Here is an 18,460-nt window from a genome sequence, read left to right as displayed (position 1 = left end):
GGGAAGCTGGTAATTTCTGAAAGAACCATGGTTCAGGGCCAAAATCCAGGGGACAGAGGTGCAGAGAAGATGCGGAGAAGAGTAGAGGAGTAAAGGAGGAGTAGAGGAGTAAAACCTGGAGTGCCTGCAGAGAGGCTCATCCTGTCCAGGAGCACATGCTACTGGATCCCCAGTCCATATCTGAATCTAGTCACCTTCCAGAAATAGGTCTGTTGTGAGCTGTAATTCAGTTATAGTTTTTGTGTTGTTTTCAGTCCATGCTTTGTATTTTTAATGAAAGTGCCACAGAGATAAAACCCTGTAAATGGATTTTCAAAAAATACCCTGCTTAGCACAGTGCCCCACTTCTGCAGATGCAAGAGCCTTTGAACTAACAGCAAATCACCACAGATGACATTTGAACTCTTGACATCTAACCCTGTCACTTAAATTCCACATTACTTCTTCCAGTTTACATTCAGTATTCATAGAAAACCAGAAGCACAGTTTAGCAGCAAAGACATTTTGCCTAATCTCCTGACTGAAGAAACAGCAGAGATCACATGTATTTCACTTCATTCTCCATCCGCACTAAATAAGGTTGTAGGGATGACATTTACATCTTTTAATTGTAATAATCAAAAGATGATAGAAACAGATGGAAAAAAACACCCTCTAGAAGTGCCTATTTTGAAATTGCATCTTTAGCCAACTACATTCAGCCAACAGCATTTAGCCTTAGGGCAGCAACAACAGCTTGAGCAAATGTCCCACCAAAGAAGGGGACAGAAGAGAAGACCTTGAGGACAATAAAAAGCTGTGTTTACTCCAAGTCACGCAATTGCAACACTTTGGGCTCGCAGACTGACTTTTTGACTGGAAGAAGGAACATTGCAGAGGAAAGACAGAGCTGAGTAACCCACCACATAGATGGCATCTGTGTGTCTGCAGGACAGATAGGGACTGCAGAGGAGAGATCAAGAGTGGGGACCATCAGCAGGTTCTGCACGCACATTACTGAGGACACGAGAGAACATAGGCAGTACCCACTGCAGCAGATACACAGGTGAAGATCCAGAAAAGAAAAAGAATAGTCCCAAGCACAGCAAAAATTCATACTCTTCTGTGGCTCACTGTATTGTTAACAAAATTACTTCATCATTACACAGCATGGCTCACAGTAATAAAACTTAAATATTCTGGCATGTGGCTATTCAACCCTATATTTTGAGACACAAGCATATTCACACTCCTGTTATGCTTTTCTTTCTCCCCAGTTGGTTTAATGGTGCATGAGGGAAGTGTTCTCATAATTTGAAAAAGTACTTACCCCCTAGCCTGAAACACTAGAAGTAATTTTTCAAATACCTGGCACTTCCCAGGAAAGTTACTGTTGACAAATGCAAGTAAAGCCTAGATCTCTGCCATTTATCAAGTGAAACACTCATACCAAGGCTGGTTTTGTCATTACTGAACACCCAGATCCCCACATGATTGACTCAACTGGGAAAGATTCCAGGACAAAAATCATCGGTGAATATTTCTGTAATAAGGGCAGAGCCTAACAAATTGTAGGAATGGACCACTCAGATGGCACAGCCAATATTTATGTGAAGTCAAAACGTGTTTTTCAGATGCATGAGAGTTGTTTGCATAAACACAAAGAGTGCAACACATTTAAAACTGCATCCAGTTTTTGACAGATACTATCCTTACACCTCTAACTTTTCTGAATCTCAACTTACTGCTCAAAAAAAAAAAGCAGACTGATTGATACTTTCTCGGGAAAACAAAATACTTTTACACTAATATACTTTAGTATGAGGATCAAATCCCTCCTCTCACAGCAAACAGGGAAATTCTCTTGGCTCTGTAACTTAATAGATGCATGTCTATAAGTCCTTTTCAGTCCTACTGTTTTCTTTTGCACAGTAAGAGGCCCTTTTGTCATTGTTTGCTTCCACCACACATGCAGTGATGGAAAGGTAACCATTACACATTTCTAGACATTAAAGTGGAATAATGACTAGGAACTCAGTCTATTCATTGAATAATTTCTGCAGTACTTCAAGATGCAATTTTGTACGGTGAACTACTATTTTCAACCAGTACAAACTTCAAAGTGCTGCAGGGGAAAAGCAGACCACTGTTCTGTAAATCTACTCAATTAGGTTAACTGGTAAAAGCTAGTCTTCTGTGTGGCATGAAGCAGGTTGCAAGTATATGCAGCTCTCTGGTGGAGGTGAGGAAATCCTGGAAAATAAGGTGACTTTCAGGTCAATTCCTGGCAGTACAAAACAGTTTAAGAGAAATTCAACCCTAGGAACCTTGTTGCTCTGTCACTCTGTGATCCCTTTTATTAGCAAGTAAATATCTCCTGCAATGGTTTTGTGGATAGTTGTTTGCATTCAAAAGTCCTATTTCCTGTCTATTTCTTCTCTAATTAAGAAAATTAGAACCCATCAGAGGGATTTTTTTGTGTATCAAAGGCAGCTGAGCTCTTATCCTTTCAAACTTCCCCTTTCCTGACCTTTTTATCAATGTGAGCAAACTTTTCACATTAACCTTTTCCACACTTTTTTATTTGTTAGATTACCTATTCATCAGAAAGTTACATTTAATTGTTTGAGTGCACTAAGCCACATTACAGCTACAGATCAGCCAGCCTCGCACCTGGCTATGACATTCAAGTAATGTAAAACCATTTCTAGGATGCAAGATGAGACTATCATCTGTGATGACAAGAAATGAGAGCTGCCCTGTTCTGAATGGGCTCTGAGCTCAAAATGAAGGATAATTTCTTGAAGCACCTTGGAGTGTAGTTTCATCGACATGAAATGCAGTCACTGAATTACTTGTCAAAGGTGGAACAAGTATGGTAATTACACTCAGTCACCTACTACTGCCTCTGGTTTTCATAAAATCTGCTCTATGTTTTACACCTGAAACCTGAAAATTTTAGACAAATTGTAATAGCTTGGAGTGAAAATCATGGGTTATCAGTAGTCATTAAATATTGCCAAGAGTAGATTCACAGTTGGCTTAAACTTTTAAGAAGACTCCAGAGACTTTTCCACCTTTCAGTGTGCTGACCAGAATCTTCTCTTGATTTCGTTTTTAGGCAGTTTTTCTTGAGACAAGTTGAAGCCAAACAAGAATCTGTAGCCTGCTTTGGGGAAGGTGTGGGCTCTTAACCACGAAGATGAATTTCTCTTCTATTTGATATTAAACTAAAGACTTGTCCATTCCACATCACCTAGGCTCAAGCAAATTCCTTTTTGTGTATAAAAAAACCCAGCAGCTCTCTAAAAAAGTTGTGACATGTAAGAAAACCAATTCTATTTGAAACTGATGAGCTATAATAAAGCCAAAGTGCATCTAACAGCTGGATGGGGAATTATCCTCAACACATAATATGGGGACGGGCAGAAACAGCAAACTTTACTTACTGCACATCCAAAAGGAGAACTGTGCTGTCTCTTGGACTGTGTGTGTCTGCCCTGCAGTCTACCTTTGTGTTGCCAGAATAAGAAATAGAATTTAATTCTATTATTTTCAAGGCATGCTGTTGTTTTTGGTGAAGGAAATTCATGATTATTATATTCAGCCTTTCATGACAGAAAAGATAAGAAAATTGGAATTGTGTGGCGTGCAAAAGACAAGGCTTCAGGGTGAATTTACATCCTTTCAGTATCTGAAGGGAGCCTATAGGAAAGATGGAGCAAAACTATTTACAAGAGCATGCAGTGACAGGACAAGAGAGTATGGCTTCAAACTGAAAGACAGTAGGATTAAATTAGATATTAGGAAGAAATTCTTTACTGTGAGTGTGGCGAGGCACTGGCACAGTTGCCCAGAGAAGCTGTGGATGCCCCAACCCTGGAAATGTTCAAGGCCAGGCTGGATGAAGTTCTGAGCAACCTGGTCTTTTCAAAGGTGTCCTTGCCCATGGTAATGGAGGGTTGGAACTGGGTGACCTTTAAGGTCCCTTCCAACCCTAGCCGTTCTGTGACTATATTCTATCAGAATCACTGATCACCACCAGAGTTAATGCAGTTTTAACATGCATGCTACCGAGACATGTCTACACTGCTGTTTGTAGGAGCTGAATTTGCGCAACATGTTTCTGTGCAACACATGTCACTCCAATTATCCCTGAAGTCACTATTAATGGCTCAGGCACACTGGAAGACAACAGGGGTAATAAAATACCAGAAACCCCGCCCTGATTTTAGCTTTGTGGTTGAAGTTGTGTATTTCCAAGGATGTATCTACTTAGTCAACTGTGAGAAAGCAGCATTTATAGAGATGATTTTTTGCTGTGATGCCTTAATATATATCATTCCCTCGATGAAAAAATATGTTGATTTGTAGGATGGTTTATCAATGGGCCTTGCACTAGCATTAGCTCTTAGTTCCCCTGGGAACAAGGACCAGTCTGTGCCAAGACTTGGTAACAACACACTATTAAGTTAAAAGCCCAACAGTGAAGGTACGTCACATCAGTCAGCACCACTGCTAAATTCCAAGGCCATACTGAATCTTCTCCCTTTTTCCTTTTGGGAGGGGTATATTTTTTCACTACTTAAATACAGTAGTTTCACGAATACAAGCCGCACGGATTATAAGCCGCACTTCCGGTGCCTCGACAATGTTGCTGTCTTTGTCAATAGATAAGCCGCACCCCGAATATTAGCCGCACTTTCGTTCGTTGTGAGAATCCGTGCGCAGCTTTCACAAATTGGCCAATTAGTAACAGGATCGCGGCATAGCGGGCTTTACTGGCTCGGGGCGGGGCCAGGAAGGCTCGGCCCGCTTATGGTTGCCGACGGGGCTGGGTGGCCCAGCTCAGCGCCACGGCTCGGTGGGGCTGGCCGGGTGGTGCTGCCGCCGCCGCCGGGCTCCCTGGCCCCCCTCTCCCGTCTGCACCGCTGCCGCGTTTCCTCGCCCTGGCCGGCACTGCAGGCCCCCGCACCGCCGGGCTCCCCCACGCTGCTGGCCCCGATTCTGCTGGGCTTCCCCCGCTGCCAGGCAGCCCCACCCGTCGGCCTTCCTGCTTCTGCCATGCTCCCCTGCACTGCTAGCCCCAGTTCTCCCGGGCTCCCCCGCCCTGCTGGCCCGGGCTCTGCCGCCCCCCCTGCCCCGCCCTGCTGGCTCAGGCTCTGCCGCCCGCCCCCCACACTGCTGGCCCCGCCTCTGCCAGGCTTTCCCACCTCTGCCGGGGCCGGCCGGGCTCCAGCTTGGCTTGGGGCTGCCGCGGGCTCTCACTTCCGTGTTGGCAGCTTTTAGAATTTTGTTAATGTATTAGCCGCCCCGGAATATTGGCCGCACTTCCGGGTTTCCACCAAAATTTTGGTCAAATTGGTGCGGCTTGTATTCGTGAAATTACTGTACATTGTTCTGAAAAGCAATTACACAAGATTTCTTGTCCTCCAAGATTCCCATGTTTGCTGTAGATTCTGTATGTTCTGCATGATGGAAATGAAAGTATTATGTTTCAGCAAGAGCAGAGATTCAATTTTTCCTGTTATCACAACAACAGCCAACTTTGTCAGCAGAAGAAACACCTTTTCAGTTTAACTCTAAAAATTGTGATCTTATCTTTTACAGACTCTGGAAGACAAGTAATCAATTACAGCTTGGTGCACTCTTTTTCTGACTAAGGTGTTAGTTTTACTCAAATATTCCTTTGTATTCCCAAGTTCAGAAACTGGCACCAAAATCATGTTCATGCAATTCTGTCAAACTGGATAAGAAAGCCAGCACAATAGAAAAAAATACAAGTATAGAAAACAGTATTTTATATTATTGGTATCTTAAAATGCAGTATGTTGCACATAGAGAACTGAATTAAAAGGTGTAAATAGGACCAAGAAAAAAAAACCCAAATCTAAACCAACCAACCAAACGACCAAAAGAAGATCAAATATGCTTCCAAAGAGAAACAAGTTTAGTCTTGCTTTGCTTGTGGGGCTGTTCAAAGTCAGATTGTTCTGCAAATCTAGAGTGGACTTAAAACTGTGGTTTGTGCTTTGCAGTTGACAATGCTTGTAATGAAGGAAAGCTCAAAGCAGGCACTCCCATTTTTTTTCAGCAGTTCAGCTGTGAGGAGCAATAGCACATCTTGCCTACACCCACCTCCCAGTTGACCTTTCCTGTCTCATATCCCCATCCCTGCCAGGTACCCAGACAACAGCCATTAGTCTTAGCCTTTGTGTAGTCATCTCTACAGTCACTGTCACATGCAGTCGCAAAGTGAGTATTAGCGGGTTAGTCCTCCTTTCTTTGTGGAGGGGAAAAAAACCCAAAATCACCTTAAAAAGCATTATACCTGGGTCCATCCTGCTAAAGCATATTGCTCTTCACAGATCAAAGAGTGCATGTCCTTCTATCCTGGAACAGTACACTGAGCCAAAAACCACACTGTTACACATTAAGTCTGTGACTCACAAGCTGAGACTTGCCAGGCTTTAGTGTTTGGAGGATAAACAATATCACATCTTCTGACAGGTATCATCAATCTGTTTAACTGATTTACACCCACCAGTGCTTGTTTAAGCTTGTACTCTGTTGCTTCTTGACATATGAGATGAGAAAAACCTTTTGACACAGCCCAAGAAGATCAGTTCCCATCCCTGCTGATGCTCCCAGGAAGTCAGGAGAAGCCAAACAGAGAGTTGGAGAACATCCTCACATTCAGCAGACAAATACCTCTGTTCCCCACCAGCATGCACTTCTAATATTCGCTGAATAACAAAAGTAAGTAGGCTTCTTGAAAGTCTCTCAAAGGAAAGTGGAAAACTCAAGAAACAATCCCTAGGAATCTGTTCATTTACAACTAATAACAAAGTGGAGAAATCAGTTTGAAAATCCTAATTAAACAAGACCAATTCAATGGTGAATTGTTTTGTTTGGGTGATCAAGGATAAAAGGTATTTTGCCTTTGTTTTCATGTGAAAAAAGTCAATATTTAGTTTTTCTCATTTGTTACAGCTTCACAAGAAGCCAAAATTATTTGGTTTTCACTGTATACAGCACTTCCTTACAGAGCAAATGATAGACATTGTTGGATTAGCTTCATTCCTACATGGAATAATTGATGTAATGCATACCTTTGAGCCTAATAAAATAACAGGTAAGTTATTTAGCTTTACAGTACCAAATTTGCAGTGTTGCCTAGGTGTCCAAGACACCTCTTCCCTAAAACCCATGTTTCATCTCGCAGGAAAACTTATTTCAAATGCCTAGCTCCTCTACAGAGGAACAAACACACGATCTGGGTAATTTCCATTGACATGACTAGGCACAGATTTTAGGCACTCAATATTTCATCAGGGCTTTTTGTTCTGGCTTTGAATCCTAAGAGCCACAGCTGCATATTTGTTTGCTTGGATTTTATTCCGGTGTGTGACTGAAAGAATCCCAGTCAGTTCCTTTCAGCTGCCTTTCTCCTCACAACCTCCGCTATACTCCTGTCTGCATGTATTCCTGCATTCCCTCACACACCAGACTAGAGCAAATGTTTCTGCAAGGGAGGACTCCTTAGGACAGCCTAGGGCACCAGCTGTCAAACCATGGAGCTCTTTGGGACTCATAGCCCTCCTCAGGTATAGAATGCACATATCCAGCTGTATAGGATGTATAGCTATCCACTGCTTCCTGGACACATTTGCAGTATCTGCAGCTCAGATGATGTGCTCTATTATGAGGAATGGGGAATTTATGGCCTCTCATTATTGGTCAAATGAAAACAGACCTAAGAAAAAAATCTAGCAGGGACGTGGCATATTAATCAATATTAGTACATGGGCCAGAAAATTAAAGAAACAAGACAGCAGAAAATGTGAAAGAATGTAAGAAAAAATGATTTATCATTTGTTTAATATAGATCATCATCATTATTATTATAGTTATCTGTAGGTCTGTATGTCTTGGAAACATGGATAAAATCTTACAAAAATGCTACAGTGAAAAATCACCACAATAATAAAAAAGTTCAGCTGGAATGTACTTATTGGTATCAAGTGAAAAAAAAAAAGGACCTGAAATTAAATTGTTGTTGCCTTTCATTTAATTTAAAAATGATTTCATTAAAAACTGCTTCCTTATAGACTTCTCATAATAAGATTATTTTATCTACGTGTTAGCATTCCCACTCCTAAGACTGGGAATTAGGTTCCTTTGCTCTCTAGAAGATAAATACAAAGTGTACAGAAACAATACCATTTTCCCCACACTGCTTTGGCTGTCAGTCTTTACCTGAAGGAACAGCAAAGCTATTTGGAGTAGTTAACTTGTATATTTTTCCTAATTCTGTTTAGTTTGACTTAACTATGGTTGATGATAAGGATGACAAGATGATAAGGAAGATATGCTAGATTGTGGAGAAAAGCCCCTGATTTTGAACTTGTTCTGGGGGTTTTTAAGGAAAAATAAAAGCATTATTAATGACACTATGTAATTTTTTTAAGCCTCAATGATTATTTCCTTGAAGCAGAAAGATACTATCTACAGACCTCTTCCACTCAAGCATATCAAATGAAAATTCAATATGGTAAAATCTAGAAATCTACAGACCAAAAAACTGAAGAATTGGAATTTCTTTTATTCTTAGCCAGGATCTGAGAAGGTACACAAGGATAGTCTTCAAATACATGGTTACAATTTTTCTTACATGCCTTTGCCCAACAGAAGCAAAAGGTTTCATGACAAAAGTGCACTAAGAAAGATTAAGGTAACAACTTTGGAAAGTTCCCCTGGAATAGATCCTCAAGCACTTTGGAATAGGTCTTGCTTCCATGAGCACTACAATTGCTCATAGAAGACTCAGAAATCTCCACTTCTGGTATTCCTGAAGCCACATGAGGAAAAATGTCTCTTGGAAAGATACAGGTATAGTTGATATAGATTTAGGATAGGGAAGAATCTCCCAGGTGCTCTTTCATCCCTAACTTTCCATAATGACAAAGAGGTAGACCATGAGTGTTCCTATAGGAAACACCTTAGATCTTCAAATATTATGTCTTTTCAGAACCAAAGGAAGCCCAGAGCTCAACAAATACACATCATAGCTCAATGAAATATGTCTATTTCCATACATTAGCAGGTCACCTTTCCAGCCTGAAGAGTAAAGACAGGTGTAGCTGAGTGAGAAGAACACCAGTTTTCTGCTACGCAGTGGGTTATTCTACTAGAACACTCATTGTTTAATAGCATTATGTGCATATAATTTATGTCAGTGGAATATTTCCCTTTATTGCTTCTGAAAAATTTTCATTAGTGGAAGTGTTAATTACATGACATAGTAATGCAAAGTCTTGTATAATTTCTTACTTTCAGTCAGTGCAAGACTGTAACAGGTCCTCAACATTTGCACGGGTTATGAAATCAACACTACAGTAAAATATACCTCTGAATTTGTCCTCAACAAGCATTCCAGCATAACAACTTCTAAATAATTTTTGATTTGCAGCCCAATTAGCTAACTCTGAACCTGACAAGTTACAAAGAAGCAAAACTAAATGAACTCAAACATCATGCTCAAATTGTAAAAAACATCTGCAGAAATCCAGAAATCTGGTTTTGCTGTTCACTGAGCTCTCACGGAGATGCTCTTACAGCCCAACTAGAGCTGTTTTGAACTTGCACTGACGTGGTCTGCCTACTCTTCATCTCCAAACACTTCTCATCCAGAAAAACAGGTTTAAAAAATTAAATACAAAGGCCTACCTACACATGAAGAGAAGGGCATGGGAAGGTGGTGAACTAACACTCTCACATATATTCCTTGCCAAGAAGTTTGCTTTCACCTTAGGAGGACAGGCTTTGGACACTGATGGCTCCAGTTTTGCAAAGGCAGTAGCTGGCCTTACTACTACTGGTAGTAGCCCTGGAAGAGGGCTGCTGGAAGGACAGAAGACTGGCACAGGGGAGAAGCTGTTCAAAACTGGCCCTCAGTGAGCACAAAGCAAGACAAAGCTAACTTTCCTTCCCGAACATTAACACCTAGCATTTTATTCCAATTTATAGTAGATTACTTAGCAACAGTGAAACGGCTTTCTTTTGTGTCTGTGCAACAGCTGCCATTTCTCTACAGAGTCTGTCCCCAAAGCACTCAGCAACATACATATCTCAGGCTTTTAAACATATCACATGCCATGCTCAGAAAACCATGATGGTCATCAAGAGACTGGCAACGATCTTCTTCTGTGAAGTTTTTTGGTGCTCAGAAATCATGGGTCATGAAAAATACTCATGATATCCAGGTGAAGCATTTGGAACAGTCTTACCAGCAGACCCACTCTAACCCACTCCAGCACTTCTTCTGTGCATCTCTAAGAAATCATAAGGAAAAGAAAAGCATTTTCTATTGTTATAGATTTCTGGATTGTGCTTGATTAAATCTTTTGCACACTGTTTTAGGAACAGTTCACCTTTGGAGATGATAGGAAGCATAACAGGCTGTTTGGAGGAATATACCTGCCAAAACATCTTCAGCTCAAGGATGCAGAATTACTGTCCAAAACCACCCTTCTTTCCCAAAGCACAATTCCTAAGGCCGTGAATCTTTACATACTCAAAATCCTCTTCAAATGCAGATCTAAAAATTACTGCAGTGGAGCAAATGACACTCATATATAGAAAGGAAACATGTCAAATTTCTGTTCCAGCAGCATTGCTCACAAGCTATAGGATTAGCTGCACAAATCGACTGTGTTGCCTCTATATTATAAACCTCTACTGCCATTTACAGACACCTCCTCCTCCTTGCCACATGATGCCTCATCTGCTGGAGATTCCTCCTGTCACCTCTCTCCTGCCAGCTTTCCTTGAAATTGCTGCTATGGGAAGCAGGAAAATGCCGCATACACAAACCTATTTGCAACACATTAGCTAGATCAGCCATCCCAAAAGTGGCCACACTAAAAACTCTGGCAGTTTTGCTACAGCAGATTTGGAAATGCACACATTAATTCTGAATTTGGTAAGGACACAATGCGGTTTGGCTAAAATACTGGAAGACTCTCTACGTCCATTCTTTGTACAATGCAGAGTTTCTCTTCATCCAGGATGATCCACATAATATTTTTATAAATGAATTCTGCTTCTTCTATTTATTATTTTATATGTATCCCTTAGCATTTTTCTGATGGGTCTCATCCACTTATTTACTTACTTCCTCCCTTTATAAAGAGTTTCACCTATCACACTTAGCTGAGTTTCTCTTGAGACCACCTATCTCAACTACCCTCACTTTTTCCAACAACATGGCGTCCTATGATGTTGTCATTTTAGGTTAGGATTAAACAGCACTAGTACTTGTTAAATTCAAGTATTTTAGGATGACATTCATTTATTTTCAGTCTAGTTTTCTCTTTTATTGAGAATTCAGTCATGGCTGTTTCTTAGCAACAGATTTATCAGAACAGATTTGCATGAAAATCAAATACTCTCAAAAAGGAACTGCTAAAGCATAGCCTTATTCCTAATCACCACTAAAAACATATGCTCTAAAGCAGAAGAAAATGGTTTTGTAATTCCACACAAAATCTAATGAACGCGTTGAATATTGGCATCTAGACGACCTTATAAACTTTCCTAGATAATGTATCTCTGAACTGATCTGCAAAAGTCATCCTCTCACCTTTAGAGATCATCAGGAAAAAACAAAACCAAAAACACAAACCATGCACAGCCACAATCCTTTATTGCACTGGACTAGATTAAAAATTGGCATCTGCAATGGTGACACACAAAAAGGTCTCAAAGGACCAAGCTGCGAAAGGCAGATGTGTGTGAAAAATGCCCACAGTCAATTCAACCACAGCAGTACTAGGTAACCAATTATTGGACTTCAATGCAGAAGCATAATTGGTATTTTATTCTCTGGAGACACTAGAGATCTAGACAATAACTGTCTGTCTGTCTACCTGTCTATCTATCTATCCATCTTTTGCCACATTTATATCATAATTTCAGTAAACTCCACGTTCTCAATTTTCACAGTTTTTAGAAAGAAATAATTTTTCCCCATAGATTTTTCTACACCTTACTTCTCTTTGCCAAAAGAGGTTTTCCTTTTTTTTTTTCTTTTTAAATACAGTATAATGTGCTAAGCTCCATCTAGCTAGTTCATCACAAATGCTAAGAAAAGCAAATTCAGAGATAGGGTGAAAGAGAAACCAAACATGAAGCATGAAATCCTTTGGACAGATAAAGTGGAACAGCTATATGAAGAGTCTAATTCCCTTCCCCTTAACATCAACCAAGAGTAAGTTATTATTATATTGACAATGGTTTAAAATTCCTATGAATGACAGTGGAATTAAGACTGCTGTCTTTTTATTAAGAATGATGACAACCTTTTTGGCAAAAGCAGTCTTCTCCTCCTGTGGCACTTACTTGTGGCACTTAGTTATGTCACTGAAAGGTAGCCTCTATAATATATGGCTGCACATGAATTATGTTAGAAATGGGTTAAAGTAATTCATCTGTATTATTCCCATGAGACAATGCCAAAAAGGTAATTGCCCATATTTGTGCTACTACATTATAGAGAATGTCAGTTTTATGTCTTCCTAATGTTTAACTGAAAATCTATAATATCCATTTCTGTTTCTTGCTTAAAATTAATGTAGGACCAAAACCCAAAATTTCAACTCTGGTCATGCTCAGACAAAACTCCCACTGAAGCCAGTGGGAGTTTTGCCAGGGAGAGGATTAAAGACTGTGATTAGCTGCATGCTAGCAGACATGTAAAAGCTAGAGAGATTTTCTTTATGATGCATCTGGGACTATTAAAATTAGAAGTTATTGGTCTTTCACCTTTCAGTCATGCGTGAGGGAAGGGAAGGGAAGTTTCGGGAAGGGAAGTTTCGGGAAGGGAAGTTTTGGGAAGGGAAGTTTCGGGAAGGGAAGGGAAGTTTCAGGGAAGGGAAGGGAAGGGAAGTTTCAGGGAAGGGAAGTTTCAGGGAAGGGAAGGGAAGTTTCAGGGAAGGGAAGGGAAGTTTCAGGGAAGGGAAGTTTCAGGGAAGGGAAGTTTCAGGGAAGTTTCAGGGAAGTTTCAGGGAAGTTTCAGGGAAGTTTCAGGGAAGGGAAGGGAAGGGAAGGGAAGGGAAGGGAAGGGAAGGGAAGGGAAGGGAAGGGAAGGGAAGTTTCAGGGAAGGGAAGTTTCAGGGAAGGGAAGGGAAGGGAAGTTTCAGGGAAGGGAAGGGAAGGGAAGTTTCAGGGAAGTTTCAGGGAAGTTTCAGGGAAGTTTCAGGGAAGTTTCAGGGAAGTTTCAGGGAAGGGAAGGGAAGGGAAGGGAAGGGAAGGGAAGGGAAGGGAAGGGAAGGGAAGGGAAGGGAAGGGAAGGGAAGGGAAGGGAAGGGAAGGGAAGGAAGGGAAGTTTTGGGAAGTTTTGGGAAGTTTTGGGAAGGGAAGTTTTGGGAAGTTTTGGGAAGTTTTGGGAAGTTTTGGGAAGTTTTGGGAAGGGAAGGGAAGTTTTGGGAAGTTTTGGGAAGTTTTGGGAAGTTTTGGGAAGTTTTGGGAAGGGAAGGGAAGGGAAGGGAAGGGAAGGGAAAGGAAGGGAAGGGAAGGGAAGGGAAGGGAAGTTTTGGGAAGGGAAGGGAAGTTTTGGGAAGTTTAGGGAAGTTTAGGGAAGGGAAGGGAAGTTTAGGGAAGGGAAGGGAAGGGAAGGGAAGGGAAGGGAAGGGAAGGAAGGGAAGGGAAGGGAAGGGAAGGGAAGGGAAGGGAAGGGAAGGGAAGGGAAGGGAAGGGAAGGGAAGGGAAGGGAAGGGAAGGGAAGGGAAGGGAAGGGAAGGGAAGGGAAGGGAAGTTTCAGGGAAGGGAAGGGAAGGGAAGGGAAGGGAAGGGAAGGGAAGGGAAGGGAAGGGAAGGGAAGGGAAGGGAAGGGAAGGGAAGGGAAGGAAGTTTTTGGGAAGTTTTGGGAAGGAAGTTTGGGAAGTTTTGGGAAGTTTTGGGAAGTTTTGGGAAGGGAAGGGAAGTTTGGGAAGTTTTGGGAAGGGAAGGGAAGGGAAGGGAAGGGAAGGGAAGGGAAGGGAAGGGAAGGGAAGGGAAGGGAAGGGAAGGGAAGGGAAGGGAAGGGAAGGGAAGGGAAGTTTAGGGAAGGGAAGGGAAGGGAAGGGAAGGGAAGGGAAGGGAAGGGAAGGGAAGGGAAGGGAAGGGAAGGGAAGGGAAGGGAAGGGAAGGGAAGGGAAGTCAACACATAACAGCTTCACTGAACTCCTGCCAGGGACAGGTGGACCACACCAGCAACCAGTGGAACCTGTTGTTTTCCAGGTGGCTTCCTGGCTCTGCAGGGAAGGAATGCCGCACTTTTTTGGGTTCTCAGGTATTACTGGCCTCCACTGAGTCATATTAACTTAAATGGATACAGAAACCCTTTTTTGAAAAGTATGTGGTTTGAGCATTTGGGATGAATTTGTTTGTCAGTAGTTTCCAGAAGCATTAGAACCTGATTTGTTAAAAGAGTTACAGCCTTTCTTAGTTACCAACCAATTTCTCCATGTTTTCCTTATATGGCAGCAGTACCCAAGGAACAAAGGTATGACCACCTGCAACAGATAAGTTATCTAACCAGATGGCAAAAATGAAGCAAAATGTAAGTCCTGAGCTACTTACTAGTTTAAATTTTTGTGAGAAAAAAACATGTCACTACAGATTAATTTTCTTAATGAAATCTCATTTTTAAGAGTATGATTTTAACAAGTTTCTGACTCTTTGTCTCACAATGCCAGCTGGCACCAGTTTTGTTTCAAGTTATTTTAGATTGTCAAGCAATTATTGCTAAAAAATTCCTAATATTCACACTTAGAGGTATTTATTAAAATTCTTGATGAAAAAAAATATATGTCTAGAGACCAGCATCCCTTGCAAAATAAAAATCAATAGAGATTCATTTACCAGCATAGAGACACTGGAGTCCTGATTTTAAAATAAGACAGCCCTGCTGAATTAAACTGACTGATCTGGGTTCTAAAGCAAGTTTCCAAGTATGTAACACACATAAATTAATTCAATACTAGTAGTAAAACAATTAGTTACTTTATCTACTACATTAGTAACATGTGACTAAAACTGTAATATATAGCACTCTTTTACACCTGCATAATCTCCTAAAAGATCATTTTGTAGAAAAAAAAATGAAACTAGACACAAATACAGATCTTACATGAAATCTGGCTATTATGGATTCAACACCACAAGCACCTTATAGTTTTGGAATTAAAACTGCATTGCTTCAATTGGCTGGTATTTCCTTTTTATGTTAAATGTTGGGCAGGACGCAAAATGGATGTTTATTCCTTCAAATGTTAACAAATAGTGAATTTCAAGCTTTAAAATTTATCATTCCCAAATAGCAGGAAGTAGTAGTACCTACAACTGACTGTTTAAGTTAGTCCTTTATCTGATGTGAATTGGTTAAAGGATCTGACTCATACTTTTCTCAGTCTTTACCGATTTTGGTACTTTGTGGTTTAGCATCCCCATTGCAGATGCATTCTTTGGTGGACAGACAGATCTGTCAATATTTTATAGCTACATGGGATAAATAGAAATAACATGGAAGGAAAGACATAGCAGAATCAGGCTCCATAAGCTCTGTATTTGCAATTGTGATGTGTAAGCAGCAATGACAAAACGTTTCACAGATGCTAAAGAAAGCAGTTACACATTACAAAGGGACAATTTAATGTGGTACTCTAGCAGGCCTCCCTAGAATCCTGAAACAGATAACTTGAGTAAGAGCAAGATAGGTCTTCAGGTAGGACCACATTCACATGCACTACCTCTCCCTTCCATAACTGCAGTGATGGCAAAAATCTCAGATGAATAAACAATCCTGGTTTGTTCTACAGTGGAATACAGTGCTGTGGTCTATCCAGGGTCAGAGCCAGGGCTCTAGTGTAACCAGACAAGCATTGGCACAGACCCTTTATGCCCTGTAAGATGTAGGTGGAAAACCACATGAATGCAGATTTAAATTTACATTTATACTTTGTATTAAACAAATAAATCTCATAGCAGCCTGATTGCAAAACCTGCATGGTTCCACATGGGAAAAATGGTTTTCAAAATTCCAATTCTGTCTTAGAGACAATCAAACTCTTTGTCATTTGGTTGATCACAGGGTAACTCAGTCTTTTTGCCATCAATCTTCAACCTCTCCCATCAATCTTCTTCCTCTGCCAAAGGTTGTCTTTTCCTGGTATTAGTAGCTGTCCCCTGACAATCACTGGTCAAACTGATCTTGTGGACTATATACCTATCACAAGTGGTGACAGCTCTCTCACCATGTTGAGACCAGAGCCCAGGAGCAAAAAATGTTAGAGCCTTACAGTTAGGAATAATTGATTCCAGAGGGCATACCACCACCTCCTAATGACAGGTAACAACTTCACCTGGGTACCAGGGTAGTTGAGTTCAACAGTAATAGGATTATATATACATTTGGATTCCACAAAGTGTGATGTTGCAGCAAGCAATGGAAACTTGGCATCTTAGAAAGAAAAAGCATGATGATAAATCTTTCCCTTCCTCTTGAAAAGACATGTGGCTCTTCACACTTTTTTGAGACAGCAATAATATCTGATAAAGTGTGATTCTTTACCTGGAAAGAGGCTATGCCAACTCAAATGGGAAAAACAATGCCAACATACAGGAAAAGGTAACTTGTTATACCACACAGAATGTAGAAGGCTGGTCTTAGCATGTTCTGCTTCAAAAGCTGTCAAATGCCTGGAGAAAGGAAATGCTCAGGCAAATCGGTCAACTTACCTGATTTTGACTCATACTCTCATAAGCAAACAAATCCAGAGCTGATGATTTGGGTTGCATTTTAAAAACATTTAATGTATTTTAAAATTATACACCTAAGCAGCTAGTAATAACACAGTTGTATGCAGAAGCCTTCAGAAATGCTATCAGAGATTGAAGTATCTATCAATGGGCTACTTGGTACCCAGAAGACAAGACTTCACTAAGCCAGGGAAACAGTTACATTACAACATACAGGTAGTATCTGGAATTAGCAAAAAGTTACTTTTGGCTCATAGAAGATAAAACTGAAAGACAAACTGACTTCCTAGATTATCTAATCCTGTGACATTAATGGGAAAAGTCAATGAGTAGGGCTTACCAAGAGGAAGCCAACACTGATTTCTTTCATAATTTTGACTTCTGTCTTGTATTTACAGCAACATAAAATATTTTGAATCTGAATAAAGCATAGACTTATCAAGATTTCACTTTTCTTTTTCTAAATCTGGTAGTTAATCTCTACAGGTACATAGGGTCCTTGGATTTTTCCTAGGATTTTTAAGACATCTAACATGAGTGAAGCAACTTTTTTATGACTATGCAATGATTACATAGAATAAAGTGTACCAGGAATCTCTGATATGGCTAGCCCTATTGAATTTGTCTCTCTGAGACATCTGGAATTGAAAAGTGTGATCTAGTTTATAAGCTCTGACCTCAGTATCATGCTAGCTCTCTCAAGAAAACATTAAAATTGATTGCATGGCATGCATATTTAGGAAAAGAAGGGCAGACTCTGGTTTAGGCAGAGGGGTCTATGCCAGTATGTCTCCAGGAGTAAAGACATCATAAATACTCAGCACAGGTTGAGAAAAAAATGAAAGAAATCTTACCCAGACCTCAGAAAAAGGTTTATATAAAACTAACTGTTTTCTTGGATCTTGTTTCCTGAGGCAAAGATGACGCATCCATTCCTGAGGCATCATATACCTCAGTGCTGTGGACACTGAAATTTTGCTAAACCCTTCAAGAGGAAAACATGATGACTCTTCAGTGGAACACCCTAGTCATCAAGAAACTTCATAGCCAATTGCCCATCTAGACTTTCATCACCTTCTGCTCTCTGACATGTAGTATCCAGCACGAGCTATAACGACTTATTAAGGAATTGCAATCAGTGATTGTGGTGGTGCATCCTTCCCTCCCCTAGACCACACTATCATTGATGTGTGGTTCCCAACACACACTTGCATATTTTTGTTCTGCACATCAGCTCTCTTGGGAAGGTGTTGTAGCTAGAACAGCCAGTTAAAATATTTCCCTCCTTCTGAATATATAAATAGCTCAGCACTTCTAAGTGGCAAGAGTAAATGCATGTATAAAAGGTTACATTCATATTCTAACTTACTATTCTAACACACTATTTGGGATTTTACTGATTACAGTCACAATGGATTAAGGAAATAGACATGAAATTTGACACAACAACAACAACAACTGAAGACACAATAATGGCATCAGAAAGTGGCATAATGTAAATAAAGTATGAATTTGAAAACTACAGTAGAAAAATATAAATAAACAAGTCATCTTTAAATTTTTTAATTACCAGAGTAAGAACTTAAAATAATTTTTCATTTGTCTTTCAAATACACCTTTCTATTCTCATTACTCACATTATTTTAGAAAACTGTAGAGTGCATTTGCTTCTAGTAGGTAA

General features: G+C 40.4%; 1 protein-coding gene across 3 annotated transcripts in view; it reads right to left on the bottom strand.

Moving 5' to 3' along the window:
- NTRK2 (neurotrophic receptor tyrosine kinase 2) overlaps positions 1-18,460 on the bottom strand; it is a 203,304-nt gene that overhangs the window by 86,611 nt on the left and 98,233 nt on the right. The window lies entirely within an intron of this gene.

The sequence above is a fragment of the Catharus ustulatus genome, chromosome Z, assembly GCF_009819885.2.
Source record: "Catharus ustulatus isolate bCatUst1 chromosome Z, bCatUst1.pri.v2, whole genome shotgun sequence".
Lineage (NCBI taxonomy): Eukaryota > Metazoa > Chordata > Aves > Passeriformes > Turdidae > Catharus > Catharus ustulatus.
This window is presented reverse-complemented; position numbering and strand designations above follow the sequence as displayed.